General features: G+C 44.4%; 1 long non-coding RNA gene across 1 annotated transcript; it reads right to left on the bottom strand.

Moving 5' to 3' along the window:
- Positions 1 to 1,523: 1,523 nt before the first annotated feature.
- On the bottom strand, positions 1,524 to 4,136 carry LOC311585223. Its single transcript, XR_014775146.1, has 3 exons — positions 4,010 to 4,136; positions 3,130 to 3,632; positions 1,524 to 1,621 (listed from the first exon to the last, which is right to left on the bottom strand). It is a non-coding gene; the product is annotated as an uncharacterized lncRNA (long non-coding RNA).
- Positions 4,137 to 19,433: the final 15,297 nt, after the last annotated feature.

The following is a 19,433-nucleotide window of genomic DNA, read 5'->3' as shown; positions in this document are numbered from 1 at the left end:
AAAAATGTTAATATTCTCCTAACATATTTCCGGCTATGCAAAAAAAGTTTTAAAAAGAAACAATTGCTTCAATTTATGAGTTGTGCAAGGCACTATAGCCTGGGTTGGTAAGACTTTTGAATGGTTAAGAGCCCTCTCCCACTTTCAGAATATTTCCATCGATGCCATGGTTGACACATCACTTTCTCAGGAGGCTTGACGTAAGAGAGTTAGGGGACTTGGTGTAATACAAAGAGTCACTGCACTGCTAGTGAAACAAAACTTACTTCCGTTTACTTCACTTTACTGCCACAGGAAGTCATGCTCAGAACATCTGCTTGATCAGATGCAAACAGTGGACCAGCAAGCACTCTGGGACTTATCCTACAGTGATGGTTTGCGAGTTGTTTTGTAATGTGCCTCTCCCAGAGTGTCTCTCCACGGAGTTGAGTGAGAAGACAGGAATGCAACCAGGGTGCTTGATTGTGCCGTGTGATACAGCAGAGAGCCTGGAGTCTCTCTTGCCAACCCCTAACCTGACTGGGAACACTGATGTAACAGGGACCTCACTGTATCACAGAGCAGCACGGTGGACAGTGCTGACTTGGGGCTAGTTAGTTAACACTGCTTATATTGTTAGAATCCTTTGAGTTCCTGATTGATGCCCAACTAATATTCACTATGGCTACCAGCCTCAAGTTATATACAGATTGAAACCAGTAAAATCTGTGATTCCATCAGTGACTGAAACCAAAATGTAAACAACATCAGTAGTCTCAGAGTGTGCTGAGTACACTAATTCTTTCTTCGGCTACTTTGCATAGAGTCGCTCAGCAAGCTACGAAATCCCCACAAAGTCTCTGAACAGTGAGTATTATATCCAGGGATGAACTGTCTTTGATGATAGGAAAAGGTGAAGAAATATTTAATTGGCCTGCATTGGCCAATCTTAGACCACATTCTGCAGATCTTGGGCTATGGGCCAATGATAAGACACGTCCACCTGAAAGTGACAGAGGCTGGGTTAGTAGCAAATTGGTGAATACCCCTTTGACAAATGTCTGAGAAGGAACAGTGTGGCCTAGTGGAATGATCTGATTTCCAAAAACATACTGGAGGTCATCATTAATGGATTAGTGACCTCATACGGGGATGGGAACCATCTTCCCACTGTATAAGGGGATGGCAAAAAGATAAAAGCCTGCAATCTGAGCGACTTAGATACTGTTTCTGGCCTCCCAGACTGTGAGGTACAGGGGTGTGATGGCACATCTATACTCCCAGAACATCGGAGGTGAAGGCTAAAGGGCCTGATGGTCAGGGTCAATTTTAGGTACACAGGAGTTCAAGGCCAGGAAGGGATACATAAGATTCTGCATCAAATAAGCAAGCAGAGCATGAAAGAGTTAGGCACTTCCCGATCTTATGTTTATTTGCAGCGTGAAAACTCTCAGGCCAAGAATCTTTTAGGAAGAAGCACAGATCGGTTGGGATGCAATGGTCTTTGGTGGGTGATTCTGGAAACTCCAAGGATCCATAGAGTTCACAATCACTCTGCCGGGTGTTCTTTTGGGGTCGCTGAGCAAAGGGAGAGCTTAGCTTTCTGGTTTTCATGTTTGGAAAGGAGTCAACAAACTCTGGCCTAGGAAACAAACTAGATGTTAGCAAAGTGTATGAGAGCGCACCCACGTCTACTCATTTGTGCACTTCCATGCCTTCCTTCCTGCCATACCTCTACCTACTGAGCTTAATAATTATGAAGTATATGGCCTGTGAAGCCTAAAATATTTATTATTTGTGAGTCTTTCACAGAGCAGGTTTGCCACCCTCCAGCTGATTATACGTTTCAGTTCACTCCAGCACTTTCTGTTGAAATCCCCCCACACACCTAGTCAAAACACAGGAATGGATATTAATTCTATTGCTGATGTTTTTTTAACTTTTGGCAAGTTGGCCACTTGGAGACTTAAATATCCTGGCACTGTTCCTAGCTCATGAGCCCCCATGTACATAGTCCACAGTGACGCGGTGATTTCTTTGGTTTCACACCCTTTTAATAATGTTTGCCTGTGCCTGTGGGGAGGTGGGTACCCTTCTCTGTCTCTCCCTAAGAACACCAAATTGGGAGGGAAAGGAGAGGGACTGTGTGGTCTGCGGCTCTGTTTTCTCGGCTGTTATTCTGTGTTCGTTTATTAAGGACTTATTAGGACTGAAGAACAAGTGTTCAGACAGGAACGGACCTTCAGCTGTATTGTTTAGAAGCTCCGAGGTCTGAAAACATCAGGCAAAAGCAGAGTTCTTAGTGCTATTTCAGGTTTTGAAGCAATAGAAAAATCCCCATTTCAATAGTGAAAATCAGAGAATTGATTTTGTTACTCCCCACATACATGTGGCAGGATGGCTGGCTGCCTTTCAAAACACTCCCACGGCCATCAGAGGTTGGTATATTCATATTGATGCTCCTGGGTTTTTTTTTCCCATATTGATGCTCCATTTAGGCTTTCACTTCTCTACTTTTTTATTTCATTTATTTTTGTTTTGATGCCTGCTTTTATGCACTATGGTCACTCCAAGTACTTAGTGGAAAGAAATGGGACATGAATGCATACAAACAAATATTTAGATAAATAAATAAGCCTAATGGAAAATGCACACTTGCTCAAAATAAAGCCAAGGAATATACAAATATGCCAGTATATATATACACACATAGTGTGTGTGTGTGTGTGTGTGTGTGTGTGTGTGTGTGTGTGCATTTGAGGTGGGATTGCCTGTGCATGGCAATGCTGGTTACCTCACATGGATCTGATGGTCAATGGCTGCCATCATTGGATGTTCTGAGCTGCTTAGGGACCACAGGAGAAGGCATCCTTAGCAACAAGGGGCTGAGATCCACTGTGTTAAATCAAGTCTTCCAGACACTGACCATGATCACACTATGCATATCTTGTGTGTGTGTGTGTGTGTGTGTGTGTGTGTGTGTGTGTGCATAATTCGTGAGCAGCCACTTTGTTAATGCATGCAGGCAAACCATACAGACCTCAGAGGAAGGAAGCCAGGCTCCTGGGAATACTGGGGATCAGAAAGATGTTCCTGAGTACTCAGGGTGAAGAGTACAAATGTACACATTATATAGAGAGCTGGATTTACCACATGGATGTGATGTTGACAAAGATTGTCTCCAGTGTCACCTTCATCTTCCAAGTTTCTTCAGGTCACACTCCAGTGAAACTGTTTGGGCCTTTGAGTGGTCCCTTCCTGTTCTCCCTTATGTAAAGTTACCTGCCCCTTGGAATTCTGCTCTTCACCTGGCCTGGTCTTAAATAGATCCGTGCAGCTTGTGGAGACATGGGTCTGAACTGTGTTAAGCCAGGTCGTCTTCACCATCCACTCAGTCATAGCCTTTGAGATGGTTGGTCATTCTTACAACCAAAATAGGCTTGAACAGAATGAAGGAGTGCCAAACCAGTCATCATAAGATCCGGGTTGCAGATGAGCTCAGCCATGGATTACGTGACGTTGAGCAGGTCACTGAAATGCTTCAGATATCAAGGTGCTAATCTGTAGTGTGGGGTTAGAAATTCTAGATGGACAGAGTTTCTATGAAAGACAGATGACAGTGTCCATGAAAGCCTCTTCCACATCCCGAAAGCCTGCACAAATGTAAGAAACTGTGTCATTACAAATCACTTCATACCATTGTGACATTGACACAAAGCCATTGTGGCAACATGACAGACAATAAAGCAGGACTTCAAGAGCACCAGAGGGCCCTGTTATTCGGTATCTGGTAGAGTCTAGGCAGAACTACCACACACAAGGCAGGAGGAGCTTTCTGCAGGGCAGTTAGCCGTGTGTGGGGGAGATAACAGTCTGGCTCCTTGAGTTCCCAACTATTTGAATGCTTTCTACCAAAGTGGGAGGTAAAGTTGATAGGAAAAGGGCCTCTGTGCAACAGGCATGTCTTAGTTATTTTTCCCAATACTGTGATAAAATACCCTGAGAAAAACTTAAGGGAGTAAACGCTTACTGCGTTCACAGCTAGTGAGTACAGTCCATTGCGCTGGTCAAGTCCTGGTGGCAGTAATTTGAGAGTGCTGGTCCCATTGTATCTGATGTCAGGAAGCAGAGAAGATGAAGATTGTAATGGCGAATGCTGATGTGCGCTGGCTTCTACACTTGAAAAGGATAATAGTTTATGTAATCTTTCACAACTCTATACTGTAAAATATTCTTGATTATACAAACCCCCAACTGCATCCCTGGGCCTCCCAACTCTCATTCCCCCCTGGTCCTGCCTTCCCTCATTCTCTTCTTCTTTTGTTGGTAATGACTTCCTGGGCCCAGTTAGTGCTGCCTGTTAGGATGTGAACTCATCATATTGATTTGATCTTGCGTGGGTCCCATTCAGGTAGCCGTAGCTGCTGTGAGTTCTTAAGCGCAACGACTATTTCCAACCTAGAAGAAACACACATCACTCCGCCCCTTCCTCCGGCTGTTATATTGTTCTCTGTTTCTCTTCTCTGATGTTCTGAGTCTTTAGAGGAGGGGAATTTGATATAGATGTCCAATTCAGGGTGGAACACTTAATAGTAACTTATCCTCAGCACTTTGACCAGTTATTGTCTCTCCATTAACTGTCGACCACTGCAGAGAGAAACATCTCTGGCCCAAGGTTGAGGATATTATGGGTTGCGCTTATGGGTATTAGCATAAATCTTTAGAAGATAGTTTGAAAATGTGCCATTTAGCAAACCAACAGTGGTAGGCTTCTTCCTAGGGCCTGTGGCCTCCCAAACCATGGGCTTTTGACCAGTTTTACAGTTACCAGGTCTGAATCCAATCCAAAAGTAATTGGTTACCCCATACCCTTCGTGCCGCTGTTGTGCCAGTGGACCCATCTTGCCCGGCAAGCTGGCATTATAGCTGGCAGGGTTTACTATGGGTATTAGTATGGGTGGTATTCTGAAAACTTGGCTTTTTCCTTTTTATGCAACCCAGAATCCAAGCCTAGAAAATGATATTTCTCACTTTTAGGGTGAGCCTTTTTGCTACAATTGAAGTAATCAAGATAATTACTCACAGGCATGCCTATAGGCTAATGTAATTAGACAACCCCTTACAGGTGTTCTGGGAGGTTTTCTTTCTTAGGTGACTATAGATCACGTCCAGTTGACAATATTAACCATCACAAGACATTTTTCCTAGGCATTACCTTGGAATCCTTTAAACTAACAACAATCTCAATTAGAGGAAGTGGGACCTTCACATGAAGGGACCAGGCTCTGGATACATTGATTCACACCATCTCCCAGGTAGCTAGAAATCACTTCTGATATCGTGGAGGCAAATCCCTCCAATCCCTGGCCCACGTTAGAGCTGCCTCGTTAGTGACCATCACATTCACTGAGGGAACACACCTCAGCACCATCACTAGTGCTTAAATGGCAGGAACAAGATTCATAAAAATATTGAAGGACCAAAATAACCCAAAGTCCAAAATGTAATGCCAAAAATTTTAGTTATAAAATCAATCATTCAATCATATATACATCAAAAAGGATTTTAGATCAATAGAAAGTAAAACAAAACAAAACTAAAGTAAGTGCTTAAGAGAGAGTCATAAAAGGCTGTATTTACAGAGGTGACATTGCATTGTTGTGTATATTAAACTCAGACTAGACATTTTATATTCAAATCCATTCCAATTTGAAATACTATTCATCTTAGGTTTTAGTTTTGTTTTGTTTTTTTTTTTTTCCTGTTGGTGATTAAAAAAACAGTCATAGGGGAGGGGAGTAAGGGGAAAATGGGAGGGAGGGAAGAACGGGAGGATACAAGGGAAGGGATAACCATCGAGATGTAACAAGAATAAATTAATAAAAAAAAAAATAGAAATCAAAAAAAAAAAAAAAAAAAAAAAAAAAACAAGCTTGGAACTACAGGTTCAGTATTGTCCTTGGGCCGCCCTGGCCACATTCCACCCCGTCCCAGATGGTGTATTGGGGGGAGTTTCCATTAAAGCAGTTTTATAACCTGAAAAAAAAAAACCTAGCTTGGAAAATAAAAAAGCAACTTAAGGGAGAAGTGTTTGTTTAGCTTATAGTTCCCTAGTGGCAAGGAAGTCACAGTAACAGGTACTGAGGGAGCTGATCACATCACATCCATAATCAGGGACAGAGGACAGTCATGCATGCAGGCTAGTGCTTAGCTCACCTCATTCAGGCATCCTGCCTAGTGAATAGTGCCACCCACAGTGGGTGGGTCTTCCCTCCTCAATTAACGTAACCAAGATAATTCCCCACACATGGGTCTGCAGGTCAACCTAACCTAGACACGCCTTCAGTTGAGATTCTATTCTCAGACGATTCTAGATTTTGTCAAGCTGATCATTAAAAACAGCCACCACATTGTTGATAGGCTAGAGACCTTTCAGAGCCAGAGCGAGGGAATCATGTTCTTACAGAGGGAGCAGAGAGAAGGATAAAACTACACCTGCATCTCATAAGGAACAAAGATTAAGAGTACCAGTCAGATGCAAGCCCAAGGCCACAAAAGGCAGCGTAAATTGCAGTATCTTCCTCCTATGGCGTGGAAGTTGCTTGTTGTATCTTTCAAGACAATAAAACCTTAAAAAAATCTTTAGTAATATTTACTTATTAGAGAACTTTTATAACAACACAAAAAACAGAATGATAAAGACGGATTTAAATCCCAGCCATGCCCCAGCATTCCATGACCACTGCTAACCAGGATTAACAGGACAGGAAGCAGGATTGGTTTCATCAGTGTAGAGATGACTGCCTTCTTCTTTGGTGTAATGACTGAGCAGATAGAGAAGGAGACACCCAAGGGTGTTTTATAAACATGTCTATTTATAATCTGTTACAGCTTCATACAGAGTGAGTTCAAGGGCAGGCACACTCCCCAAATCACTGGGATGATTTTCCTAGGGAACTTCAGCAGGTTGACCCATGCATCCTTGGACCCTAGAATATTCCCAGATAGAGGATGGAAGGGTTAATTTTGATTCCACAGAGTAGCGGCTGTTTTCTCTCTAACAAGTACAGTGTTCTACAGTGCGGAGTTTAGAACCACATGGTATTTCAGCTCTAACAAAAACTGCCTCCCTCCCTCTCAGCAGCGGACCCACCTGTGATATCCTAACCTTGACTACTGCTGAGTGAGGTCCCAAAGGAGCAGGTCAGAGGTCAGAGCAGACAAATGTGACGACCATTCTTTGGAAGAGCAAGGTTGAAGAGCAGAGCTCAGATCAGATTCCCAGCCTGCACCTTAAAACTGGTCAGGTGGGTTGGTGTGGGACCACTAGTAAGGCTCAGGAGGCAGAGAGAGGTGATCCCAGGAGCAAGATGAACCAGGGTGCTTTGAGTTCCAGTGGAACTCAAGACATAAGGTGGAAGGCAACTGAGGAAGGCACTCAATGTCAACCTCTGGCCTCTACACACATGTACCTGCACCCACATATACAAGTGTGCTCACACATATTAGAGGTGTATTGACACATGACTCATGTATAATGCAGAGGGAGAGCAAAGGAGGGAGGGAGCTGAGGAGGGAGAACTGCACCCAGGAGATGACTGAAGGGCCAGGAAAGTAGTGAGTTAACCCTTGAGAAAGGGCAAAGGTCCCAAGTAGTAGGGGCCCAAAAGACAAGAAAGCAACTTCCTAAGGAACATGTCAAGGTAGATCAGTTATGTTCCTACAAAATATGTTGTGTGTCTGAGGGTGGCCTTGCCATCTTGATCCTTCTGTGTCCACCTTCTGGGTGCTCTGATTACAGGCACCCCCCAATATGCCCGTTATAGGTCTAGACTGAGGCTGAGACTCAGACTAGAGACTGAGTCAAGGGCCTGGTGAGTACTACTCAAGTGCACAACCTGCTAAACAACACCCCAACTCCATCTTGTTTATGATCTGGAGTAGATGGGAAATTAAAAACAAACAACCCCCCCCCCAAAAAAAAACATGAATTAATGACTTCAAACAAGAAGAAGAAAGAGGTCTCTGTAAGTGGCATCCATTTCCTATGGCATTTTAGTGACAAAGAGGGCCTGTTCTCACCTCACCTCGGTGTCCTGCAGCACAAGGGGATGGAGAGTCAGAGACTTAGAGTCACTAATTCAGAATGGCTTGGTAAAGAAGCCTGCGGTCTCCCACACGGCAGGGACACTGAAGCTCAGAAGCATGCAGCCCTGATCCCGGCCTGAAAAGGAGTTCAGCAGAAAGAGGAAGGATGAGGAGGAGGACAGCGCGGCTACAGCAGCTCCACCAATAGGGATCCGGTCCATGTTGCTTTCATCTTGGGTATTTGGACTGGTGATATGCCTGGTAATGAAAGCGTAAAACATGACCACTCAGCCTTAGAGTCCAAATGCATCAGCCCCCCCCTTCTCTCTCCCCTCTTGCCTCTCTCTCTCTCCTCTTCTCTCCCTCTCTCCCTCTCTCCCTCTTCCTCTCTCCCTCCCCTCCTCCCTCTGTGTGTACTATTTTTTTTTTCCTTGAGACAAGGTCTCTCTATGTGTCCCTGGACGTCCTGGAACCTCAAACTCAGAAGTCTTACTGCCTCTGCTTCCTGAGTGCTGGGATTAAAGGTGTGCACCGCTGCACCCAGCTCCAATCATTTATTCTTATTTGCTTGTTTCTCAACATCAGTTAGGGCTTTAAACAATGGCTGCAGATTTTAATAATGCATAGAAGGTCTCAACGTGGAGGAAACCCAGCCAGAGCATCAGAAGCGACGTGCAGTTACAAGGAACACTTCTGGTTTAGCCTTTGTCTTTGGAGCTATTTTGCTGTAAATTTAGAACAGAAATACCCTTTCTGGAATAAAAGTGTAGCTTTGTTGGCGACAGGAGCAAGTTTGCTGCTTCACAATTTTAGAATTAGACGACGGACTTATTTAGTACGCATCGGAGGGTAAAAAAGCATAAGCCAGTAATTTAAAGCATTCCACTCTACCACAGTCCAAGAAAAACACGGACCGGTGAACAAAACCAGCAGCATTGTAATAAGAAAACAACTAGGTGCATTTTTTCCAAAACCTAAAAACCAGGAATCTAAATGTATGAGTTACTGGCTAAAAATTCCATTTTTGTGTCTTGAGTTTTGAACTGGAAAAAACAACCGAACCCCTGATAAACATCATTTTTTAAAAAACACACAGATTCTCTGCATCCAGAGGTGTGGACAGGGGCCTCGTGTCCACCTTCATATGCTCAGAGGCTCTCCTTCTTGCCTGGGGAGAACCTCCTTAAAGGAAATTTACCTAGACTTCCCAGTTAGCATGTGGTGATTTCTGTGGCTCCCTCCCCATGAAATATTTGGCAGTGCCTTTAAGGTGGTTTTTGTTTGGTTTGCTTTTTTTTTTCTCCTCAAAACACTTTGAATATCTGTTTGAGGTTGACAGAGATTTCCAGCACAGGAGATGTGGGGACTCACAGTGATGAGATGGGCTTACTCCAAAAAGAAGCCGCCAGCCTTTCTCAGAGTAAAGCTAAGGCTAGCAGATCCAAGCCACTGTTCTGTGATAATGCCAGGGCTGGAGGAGGTGCAGGTCAGCAAGAGAGCCCTTTCCCAGCATGCTTGAGGCTCTGGATCCCATGCCAGCACTCAGTGAGAGAGGAGAGACACATAGGTGTAAGGTGACCCTGAAGCAACCAAAACCAAATACAAACTCTCCTGATAAGAAGTGGTGTCCCTGTGCTTGCATGGAAGGATAGAAGGACCTGAAGGAACAGGAGCTTCACAAGAAGACCAACAGAGCCAACTAACCTGGGCCCAGGGGGCCTTGCAGAGACTGAAGCACCAACCGAGGACCATGCATGGACTGGACCTAGGCCCCCTACACATATGTACCTGATGGGCAGCGTGGTCTTCATGTGGGTCCCTAGTAAGGAGAACAGGGGCTCTCTCTGACAAGGACTTTGACGCATGTTTTTGACTCACTTCCCTTGGGCTGGGCTACCTTGCCAGGCCGCAGAGGAAAAAGATGCACTCATTCCTGATGTGCCTGGAGGGTGGGTTGTGGCTTCCTTTTCTGAGGTATAAGGGAAGGGGGATGGGAGAAGAAGAAAGGAGGGAGGGGGCTACAGTTAGGATGTAAAGTGAGGGAGTAAATAAATAAATAAATTAGCTAAAGAAAAAGTGGTGTCCTAGAGAATCATACATGATTATATACCTGTTTTGTAGTTTTAGGCAAAGCTGGCCTTGATGAAGTTATGATTCTGTCAGACTGCATGCAATCTAAGTTGCCCAGGAGGAGGAGACAAGAACCTGTTGAGAGGCTATTCCTTCAGTTTCTTCATGTAGTCAACCATCAGGCTGTGGGTGGAGGCCCCAGGCAGAACAGATGCTGAGAAAGGGTGCCTGTCACTTGGGCTTTACATACAGATGAGAGGGTTTGCACAGCAGGGTAGGGGGGATGGCTCAGCGGGTAAAGAATGTGCCATGTAAGTAGGAACACTGGAGTTCAGATGCTGCAGATCCACGTAGAAGCCAGGTAGGTATGACGTACCAGTCAGCCTATGATCCCCCCCACACACGTGAGGCAGAAACAGGGAAACCCTGGAGTAAGTTGGCTGGCCAGAGCAGCAGGCATGGCGATCACCCAGTACACCCGGAGACCCTGCTCAGTAAATAAAGTGGGAAGCTACAGATGAAGATGCTGGACATCAATCTCAGGCCTCGACATGCGCCCACACATGTCCAGCCACACACACATGAACGTGAATATACACACAGGCACAGCACACGCACGTATATGAGCAAAAAGAAAAAAAAAGTTGTTGTGTGTAGAGTTAGAGCATCAACATAGACATCAGATAGCATGGCAATTGGATTTATATCACTCACCCACAAAGTATCCTGCTTAACAGGAGGTTGGCATAGGAGGGAAAGAAGAAAGAGATTTAAATAAGCGAGGATGATGAAAAGGGGCCATTTGGGGACCCACTGCTAGGATCTCAACGTAGGACGCCTCTTCTAATTCTTGCCTTGTTGCTCAAATAGTGAGTTTGGCTCATTTTTTATTCTCTTAAACATTTTTCCTTTTGTACTGTTATTGAAAGCAAAAAACGAACAGCCCTCATCACTTGTCAGTTAAATAAAAGACGGTTTATTCCCTTTAACCAGTTGTTATGGCGAGAATGCTGTATGTGTCACTCATGGCTGTGTTCCCAGGTGCCCGGCTGGCTTCCTGGCCTCCAGAGAATTCCTTTCCTGTCTCCATTGCCTCTGTGTCTGGAGGAGGAGAGCCCTTTGGGGTGTAGCCAGCAGAGTGCCACAGACCACAGGCAGGGTGCTGCTGCTGCTGCTGCTACACTGAGACCCCAGCCTCTGGTGACTGGAGTCAGATCATGGCTTTTGCAGACTAGGATGTTGGGTGCAGTGACCCCAGCTCCCTTATTTACTGGTTCCAGAAGAGGCACTGTACTCACTCCTACACTCGGCATACAGAACAGAGAAGGGAGAGCTGTTGGCTGGGATCTAGGCTCTGGCTGCCAGACATTGGAGTCCTAAGTGGGATGTTAGGGAGACTAAGGTAGTGGAAGTTAAATGCTCCATCAAGACCAAACTGGTATTTCTTTGTCCAAGGAACACCCACATTTCTCTTGCTAAAGACTATCAGGGTACAGTGCGAGAAGATGCTCTCATGAACATTTCAAGGGGTACAAGGCTGGGGAGACAGGCTGGTAGTTAGTCAGGCAGGAGTTCAGATCCCCAGATTGCACTCAATACTGGTTGGACATGGCAGCCCAGCTGTAGTTCTAGACCTCAGAAGGCAGATGCTAGGGATTCATAAAGTAAGCTGGCTAGCAAGATCAGTTGTATCTGAGGGTTCTCAGTCAAAACTGAGAGACCCTGCCACACTGAACAAATAGAGGAGCTACTGAGGAAGACGCCTTACATCAATCTCAGGCTTCCACACGCATGCACACATGTACTCTCTCACACACAAACATGCATACATGCGTCCACATATTTCACACACATGCACACATGCATGTGAAGAGTACCAAGGATAAAGCTTACTAGAGTGTGACTGTGTGTGTGTGTGTGTGTGTGTGTGTGTGTGTGTGTGTGTGTGTGTGTGTTGGGAGTGGGCGTTGGTCAAGTATCTGGTATGTCTGTGGAGTTAAGACTTGGAACTGACCTGCTAGGCTATGCTGCCAGGCCTGCTAAACCTACAAATAAAACCAGGGCACAGGCCAGGAAAGACAAAAGGGACTTTTGTGGGGCTAGGGGGGCAGAGGAGCATTAGAGATGACGATAGCAAGGTACCAATGATCTGAAGGGCGGGGGAATGAGAAAAATGGAAAACTCTAGTTAAAGAATGGGAGGAAGATTATTGCAGTAGAAGGAGGGGGGGAGGATAAAATAACAATAAAAATATGTGAAAAGGTATAAGGAATCATGCTACTATTAACCTTCTACATAAAAATATCCAACACACACATGGCATATGAATGTACATATATAGCTGAAATGAACCGTTCCTATTTGGGCTGGCTATGCTTTTTCTAAGAGCCATAGATCACCTAGCAAAAATTCTAGCCCCAGGTATGAGAATCCCTGTTTTGAGTTGTTGGTGAGAGCTCTTCAAGAGGCTCCCGATATATTATAGACTGTCGTCACGGCCCTTGGTTGCCCTCCAAAGGTAGAAGGTAAGCCCACATTGCTAAAAAACATCATACCATTAGGACACATGGCCCAGAGGCCCCTGACCTAGAACTGACCTGAAAGCCTCCTCCCTGGGGATCACCTTTCATGGTACCAGAAGAAACCATGTAAGCTTTCAAAGGAAGAAGACAACCAAGAGTCCCACCTAACTATGCTACCCATGAATCCAAAGGACCAGCATGGCACAAGGACCCTGAGGGTACAGTGGTGGCCCACATACCTTGACAGTAACCAACAGCTCTCTAATTGTACTTAAGATCCACTCAAAACAAACAAAGAAGCGAACAACAAACAAAGTAAAAACAAACAAAAAGACAGGAAATCATGCCTAGCCAGCTACCCAGGGCTAGGAAAGTCATACATGTAGCTGGCTTTTGCTACTTTGTAGGTTCCTTTCTCTCTTCTACCCTTCTCCAGCCCTCCATTTCTGCCCTTTCTGTCTGCGATCCCCTAGCACTAGATGGGAAAGAAAAAAGGGGTAGAGAAGAAAGGGAGGGAGATGTTAGCCTTAGACTACTTTCTGCTGACTAGGGGAGTCCAGTTCCCTGCGGGCAAGTTTCATCCTCCCTGTCATGATATCCAATTTCTTCTTCTTGTTTCTTCGCACACGCCTGCTTGACAAACTGCCACCAATACCGTTCAGCCACCAACCAGCCACAACCCTATCAGGGCCCTACCATTTATATATCCTCTGAAAAGCCCCCAAAATTCCAAATGTCATACACTTACAGAAATTATCTGCAGCTGAAAGAAAAAAACAAAACAAAAAACAAAAAACCAAACCAAATCAAAATAAAACAAAACAAAAACAAACCATGCCCCTGCTAGAGCAGGAGGCAAATCATAGCTACCCCACCTGAGATTAAAATCAAACCATAGTCCTATAACATTTCTGTGTTTTTTAAAAAAGAAACCAAAATTATGGAAGCCTCATGACATTTCTCCCTCTTGTTCATGCTGTATATAGCAGGAAATTATAAAGAATAAGACATTTTCCATAGAATAAGCATATTATTGGATCATTGTTCAAGGTTTCCAGGAGGCCCCTCCTGCTCAATTCTAGTTTTTACCAGTTTTGAGGATGTCCACAGCTTTTTATTTTTCTGTGGATATATAATTAGATTTGCATCCCCAAATGCAAAAATTTCAGGGGCTTCCATTCTGATGTTAATACTTCCTTGTAGTATGTACGCTGATTTAATGTCACATTTTTTTTTCCTATCACCTGGTGACTCTCGTCTGAAAAGGCACGTGCTTTTTGCTGTAGGGCCTCGAGCCTGGTCCTCAAAGCCTTTTCCCAGGAAGAAACTGCTTTGGACTTTTCTCTCACTCACTAGTCAAGTGTCAGCCCTTCCCACATCTCCAGCAAACCGCTGGGAGCCTAGGCCTTCTTTCTGGTTTATATTTAGAAAATCTATTGCTGCTAGAAACGGTTTGCTAACTTTTCCAGCACAAACTACCACATTTATGGAAGTTAATGCACTGGGCACATTGCGATCTGATACCTTTAGCTGATTGGCTACAGTCTTTTTACAAATGACCAGACTTCCCGAAGCTGAAGCACAAGAAATTTTGATGTCTGAGCCCTTTAGCTGTAGCTTGGCCTCTGCTATTAGCATGGTACACGCGGGAACCAGCATCAGTTATTTCCCGCATCCACTCGCTTGAAGGCTCTGCCTAGGCCTTCAACAGTCTAATAACAGTTTTTTACACTTGGTAGTTACATTTTTATACACCAAGGTCTCTAAAACATAATGCAATTCACAGTCACCTGCTGGGAAGCAGCGTCATGTTCCCATACCTGGGATTAAAATGAAAACATGTTCCCATAACACTTCTGTGTTTTTTAAGGAAGCCAAACTTACACAATTCTCACTATGCATGCACATTAGAGGAAAACCTACAACCACCACTTTGCTAAACCAGTATGATTCCTAACTACATTCTAACTACATACTCACATGCACATATATTCCTCAGCCTTCACCAAGGAAAATTCTGAAGACTATTACAGAAAGCCACAGTGAATCAAAACGCAGAATTGTGGACCCCAGTCCCAACCAATATATCTACAACACAATTTCTGCACCTACAGCTCCTGGATCATTGACGAAGAGGGAATATAAAGATTTGAAGAGGCAGAAGAACATGGAGGTTGATGGGAGATTGTCTCTTACAGATGTCAGACAGTACACCCGTGAAGCCTCCTGGGTGTCTAAACGTGAGATGAACAAAGACAACACTAATAGACAAGCTAGTGTGGGAGTTGGGGCAGCCCCAGAGGCCTCAGCCTTAGACAAAGAACTGCAGGCAACTAAAAAAATATGAAATTGGGAGAAATTCTCTTTTCTATGGAAGAAACCACCAAGTAGTTATCCAATACAAAACTGTCAGCTCTGAAAGCATACATAGAAGTAACATTATGCAGGCTGAGCAGGTTGTATTTATGTATTTAGGAACACACACGTGTATATAGCAATTAATGGGGAGAAAGGCCATAAATTTGAAAGAGAGTAAGGAGAAGTATATGAGAGAATTTAGGAGGAAGAAAATGATGCTGGAAACGATGTAACTATAATCAGTGAGAAAACTGAGCACGCTAGGAAGAGCAAGCCAGGGAGCAGCACTCCTCCTCATGTCTGCTTCCGTTCCTGTCACTAGGTTCCTGTCCTGCTTAGGTTCCTGCCTTGGCTTCCCTCAGTGATGCTTTGCTCCAGGGAAAACATAAACAAAACCAGCAGAGTATCCAGGCAATACATTGGGGAATTAAATCAGATAAGCTGCTCTTCACTCAGGAATGCTTCATTGTCCTGCCTGTGGGTGGGATGCCTCACTATCCTTCCTCTGGGCTGCTTTTTTTGTGGCCAGAACCATTTCCCCTTCACCCTATCCAGTGCTCAAGTATCTCCCCTTGAGAATGTGGGGATGCCTCTTTCACCAGCAAGAGTGTTCCAGCTGCTATGGAATTCCTGACTCTGCACAGTCCTGGGTAACTGGCAAGATACGCAGTCTTCAGTTGTCTAGACATCGACGTATTGATTAGTCCCTGTAAGGCTTATCCCAGAGACATGTAGAACAGCCCTTCCCCTGGGGGAAGTTACCTTCAGAGTCTGAGTGAGTTGGGCTAATGGTTGTGTAGTCTCTTGTATTCTACTTATCACAGTGAAATTATCTATTCGGATGAACTCAGATATTGAATATATATATCTGAATTATATATATATATATTGAATTATATATATATAAGCCTAGGTCTGACACTAGCAGGCATTGGTATATATGCCAGGATCACAGTCACCATATGTGCTGTTTGGAGACAATGACCTCCCTGAGGCAGAAGGCTCAAAGTCTGATTCGTCACGGTGTCTCCAATGTCCAGCACAGGGTCCACTACACAACGGTCTCCTAGATATGTGCTGTGTGCATAAATTAACACATATTTTGTCCAACATATCAATAGATTTTTTAAATGGCTGTGAGGGAGCACCATCACTGTCCCCTTGATATCCCCTCAGTCTGTGAGCTGAAATAAACCCTCTCTTCCCTAAACTGCTTCTGTCAAGAGTTCTGAAAGGAGCAAAGTGACCAGTCAGGTTGTTTTAATAATCATGTTAATGGTTCCTATCTCTAAAGTACATGAATTTTGCAGAGAGTTTTGCTGTGTCTTACTAAAGTTTGCCCTAGTAGGACAAAGTGAAAGCTAAGGACTTGGATATGGCAAAGATACATCACTTTGCTAACCCTAGGCTTGGCATGGTAAATTGTAAGGGAGACAAGCCCCACAAAATTATCTCTGCAGATTGCTTTCTGGACCATATGTTTCAGGGTCTCTGGTGCAGACCTCACTGCTGTATCTATTCCATTGTCCCCATAAGGATAGTCTTACTTGTCAACGGCATGTCCTGATTTTTCCTTTAGAAAATATGGTTACCATATGTGTGTTATAAAACTTGAGTCCTGGACCTAACTTCTCCCATCAGCTATCAGTATTGCCAAACCTCATAGTCTGCTCAGTTTTCTACACTTGCTATTTGATTCTAGCCCTCACTATCTTTAAAACAATAACTTAGTTTTCAGTAAAAAGATGACTGCAATGGCATATTAGAAGAATACATTTTTCAAAGCATATTTGAATCATCTCTTTGGGTGTTTTTTTGGGGGAAGGGTGTGTTCCCCGGGGGAAATGTATGTCATGTGTGTCATGTGAATGCGGGGGCAAGAGATCAACACTGATATCTTCCTCATTTGTCCTTTACTTTCTTTTTAATTTTTTTAAAATTTAATTTTTTGTTTCATTTTTACCTATGGGTGTTTTACCTGCATGTATGTCTGTGCACTTCCACGCCTGTTGCCCATGGAAGCCAGAAGAAGAGGTCAGACATGTTGGGGCTACAGATGGTTATCAGCCACTGTGTGAATTCTCGGAATCAAACCCAGGTCCTCTGCAAGAATAGGTGGTGTTTGAAAAGTACTGAACCATCTCTCCAGCTCCTAGACCTTGTTTCCTGAGCCAGGGCCTCTCACTGACCCCAGAGGTCACTCATTTGGCTACACCATCTGGCCAGAAAACCTGGGAACCCACCTGCCAGCGCTCCGCCAGCACTAGAAGTATAAGCTGTGTTGCTGAGCCTGGCTTTCTCCCTTGGATTCTGGGGGATCAAACGTACGTCCCCCATAATTTCATGGCAGTCCCTCTATCGATTCAGCCTTCTACTCAGCCTCTGAATTATTTCTTCAATGTATGATTCTTTATCCAATCCATTTCCTAAAATGTTTCTAATGACTCTAATAAGGAGAAATGAAATAAGTAAATTATGGGTTCACATCTTATTGGGTTTATTTGTATATTTCCCAAGCAGAGTGCAAGTCAAATGGATATATTTGATGACTTGATTATCTGATATGTGAATATCTTGAATAAATTTCAGAGACAGAGCCTGGGATCAGAAAGCACCTTGTTTCTTAGACTTTGACGCCAAATGTGACTCCGAGCGGGCTCCTTCCAGTGTCTGGGCCTCTGTTTTCTCCTTTGTAAATTATGGTCTAAACTGATGTTTCATTTATTTTTCCCCCTGTGGAGCCTGTGAGTCTCTCAGAGGCTTCCCTCCCCGCCCTGGAGCAGCCTGGCACATTTCTGTCATCTGTGTATACTGGATCATTGTGTAAAATACTGCTCATGCACCCCCTTTTTAAGCAGTAGAAGAGGGGGTACAGGGGAAGAGGAAGGGAGGGGAGGACTGGGAGGGGAGGAGTGAGGGGCCTGTGGTCAGGATGTAAAGTGAATAAATAACTTAATTTTCTAAAAAGATACTATTCATAAACAAACAAACAAACAAAAAAATCCTACACAAACAACCATGGTGGATTTTGTTTTTGGATCTGAATTATACCTTCTCTTCTTCATATTAAAGTACGCCTGTGGGGGACCTGGGATTTGTCTGGGAAGAACTGAGCATGTATACAAGGCTTGTACGTAAGGAGAGTCAGCTAGAGAGATGGCGATACAGAACGCTGCCAGGCTGCCAGATAGTACCACTGCAGCCAAGTCATGCAGGGGCCAAGGTTGATTGAATATTTGCCAGGTTCATCCCTGTGTCTATGTGAACCTCGAGTTTGCTTTTGTTACATTGGGCCTGGAGTTTATTTCTGATTCAAGCACCTTCTAAAGTGTTGATTTCCCATCACTCCTGACTCACTCAGATTAGACTTCTTATTTTCAAATTGGCCCCCATGACTAGATTTACTTAGACATATGGTATACCCCAGTTAAACCTGGCGCTTACCACACGTAGTTGGATACCTTCATGGTCCTCTGGCTCTTCCTTTACACCAGGGTCAATTATTTGCCTGTCCTTCCCCTCATTCCACACAGCTGAGGTTCCAGCTTGCCTGGGTCTGTCCAAGGAATAACTATTAAAATCTCCACCCAGAATGCTCAGAAAGCAACCATGTTTTAGCTGAATCCTGAATGCTCTGCTTGTTCTAGAATTCTCTTAGCCTAGAGAAGGGCTATCTCAGTGGAGCAGCATCAGGAATTCATCTCAGTCTCACCCTGGCAGATCACCCAGGACTCCCAGGCTTGTGGTTCAACTGCCTGTGAAGACACCCTCCTTCCTGAAGCTTGCTGTAGCCACAGTAGTGGGGAGTGAGTTTAACTCTCCCTCACTTATTTTCCTTTCAGTTCTTGGCACCACACTGCGAATCTGTGGTGCTGTCTCTCTATTAGTGTATCTCCTGTCTTGCCCATGCCCTGGCTCTTTTCCAGGGACTTTTGATCTTCCTCCAAGGACTGGAGGCATTTCCAGGAACTAAGGCTATTTCAGAGGATGCTGGCTTCAAAGACTTCCCTGTGTCTCCCGAGGAGAGGCTGGCTAGAATTCTAGCACCTTGGAGCTAGCTCCCCCTCACCTTGCTCTTTCTCCTCTAAGACTCTGGGCTCTTGGAATAACAGAACCCATGACCAGTTAGTTGATTTTTCCAGAATGTGCCATGACAAATCTGCCTCCCCTAGGAGAGGTGGTGTGACTGCCTCATTATGTGTTCTGACCTTCAGAGGCTAATGCCACCCAAATTCCATCCCACATCCTGACTTTCCTGGTGCCCTTCCCACCCCTGTGGTTCATACAAGAACTGAACCAGGGGCATACCGTAGTCTACAGAGCTGTCCCTACGTATAAGCTCACTCTCTTTTCTGATGAGAGATCCTCCAGGATAGTGTCAACTTACTCCATCTACTGCAGCTTGAGTAAGCTCTA

This window comes from Acomys minous (assembly GCF_964271855.1).
Source record: "Acomys minous genome assembly, chromosome: 2".
Classification (NCBI taxonomy): Eukaryota; Metazoa; Chordata; class Mammalia; order Rodentia; family Muridae; genus Acomys; species Acomys minous.
This window is presented reverse-complemented; position numbering and strand designations above follow the sequence as displayed.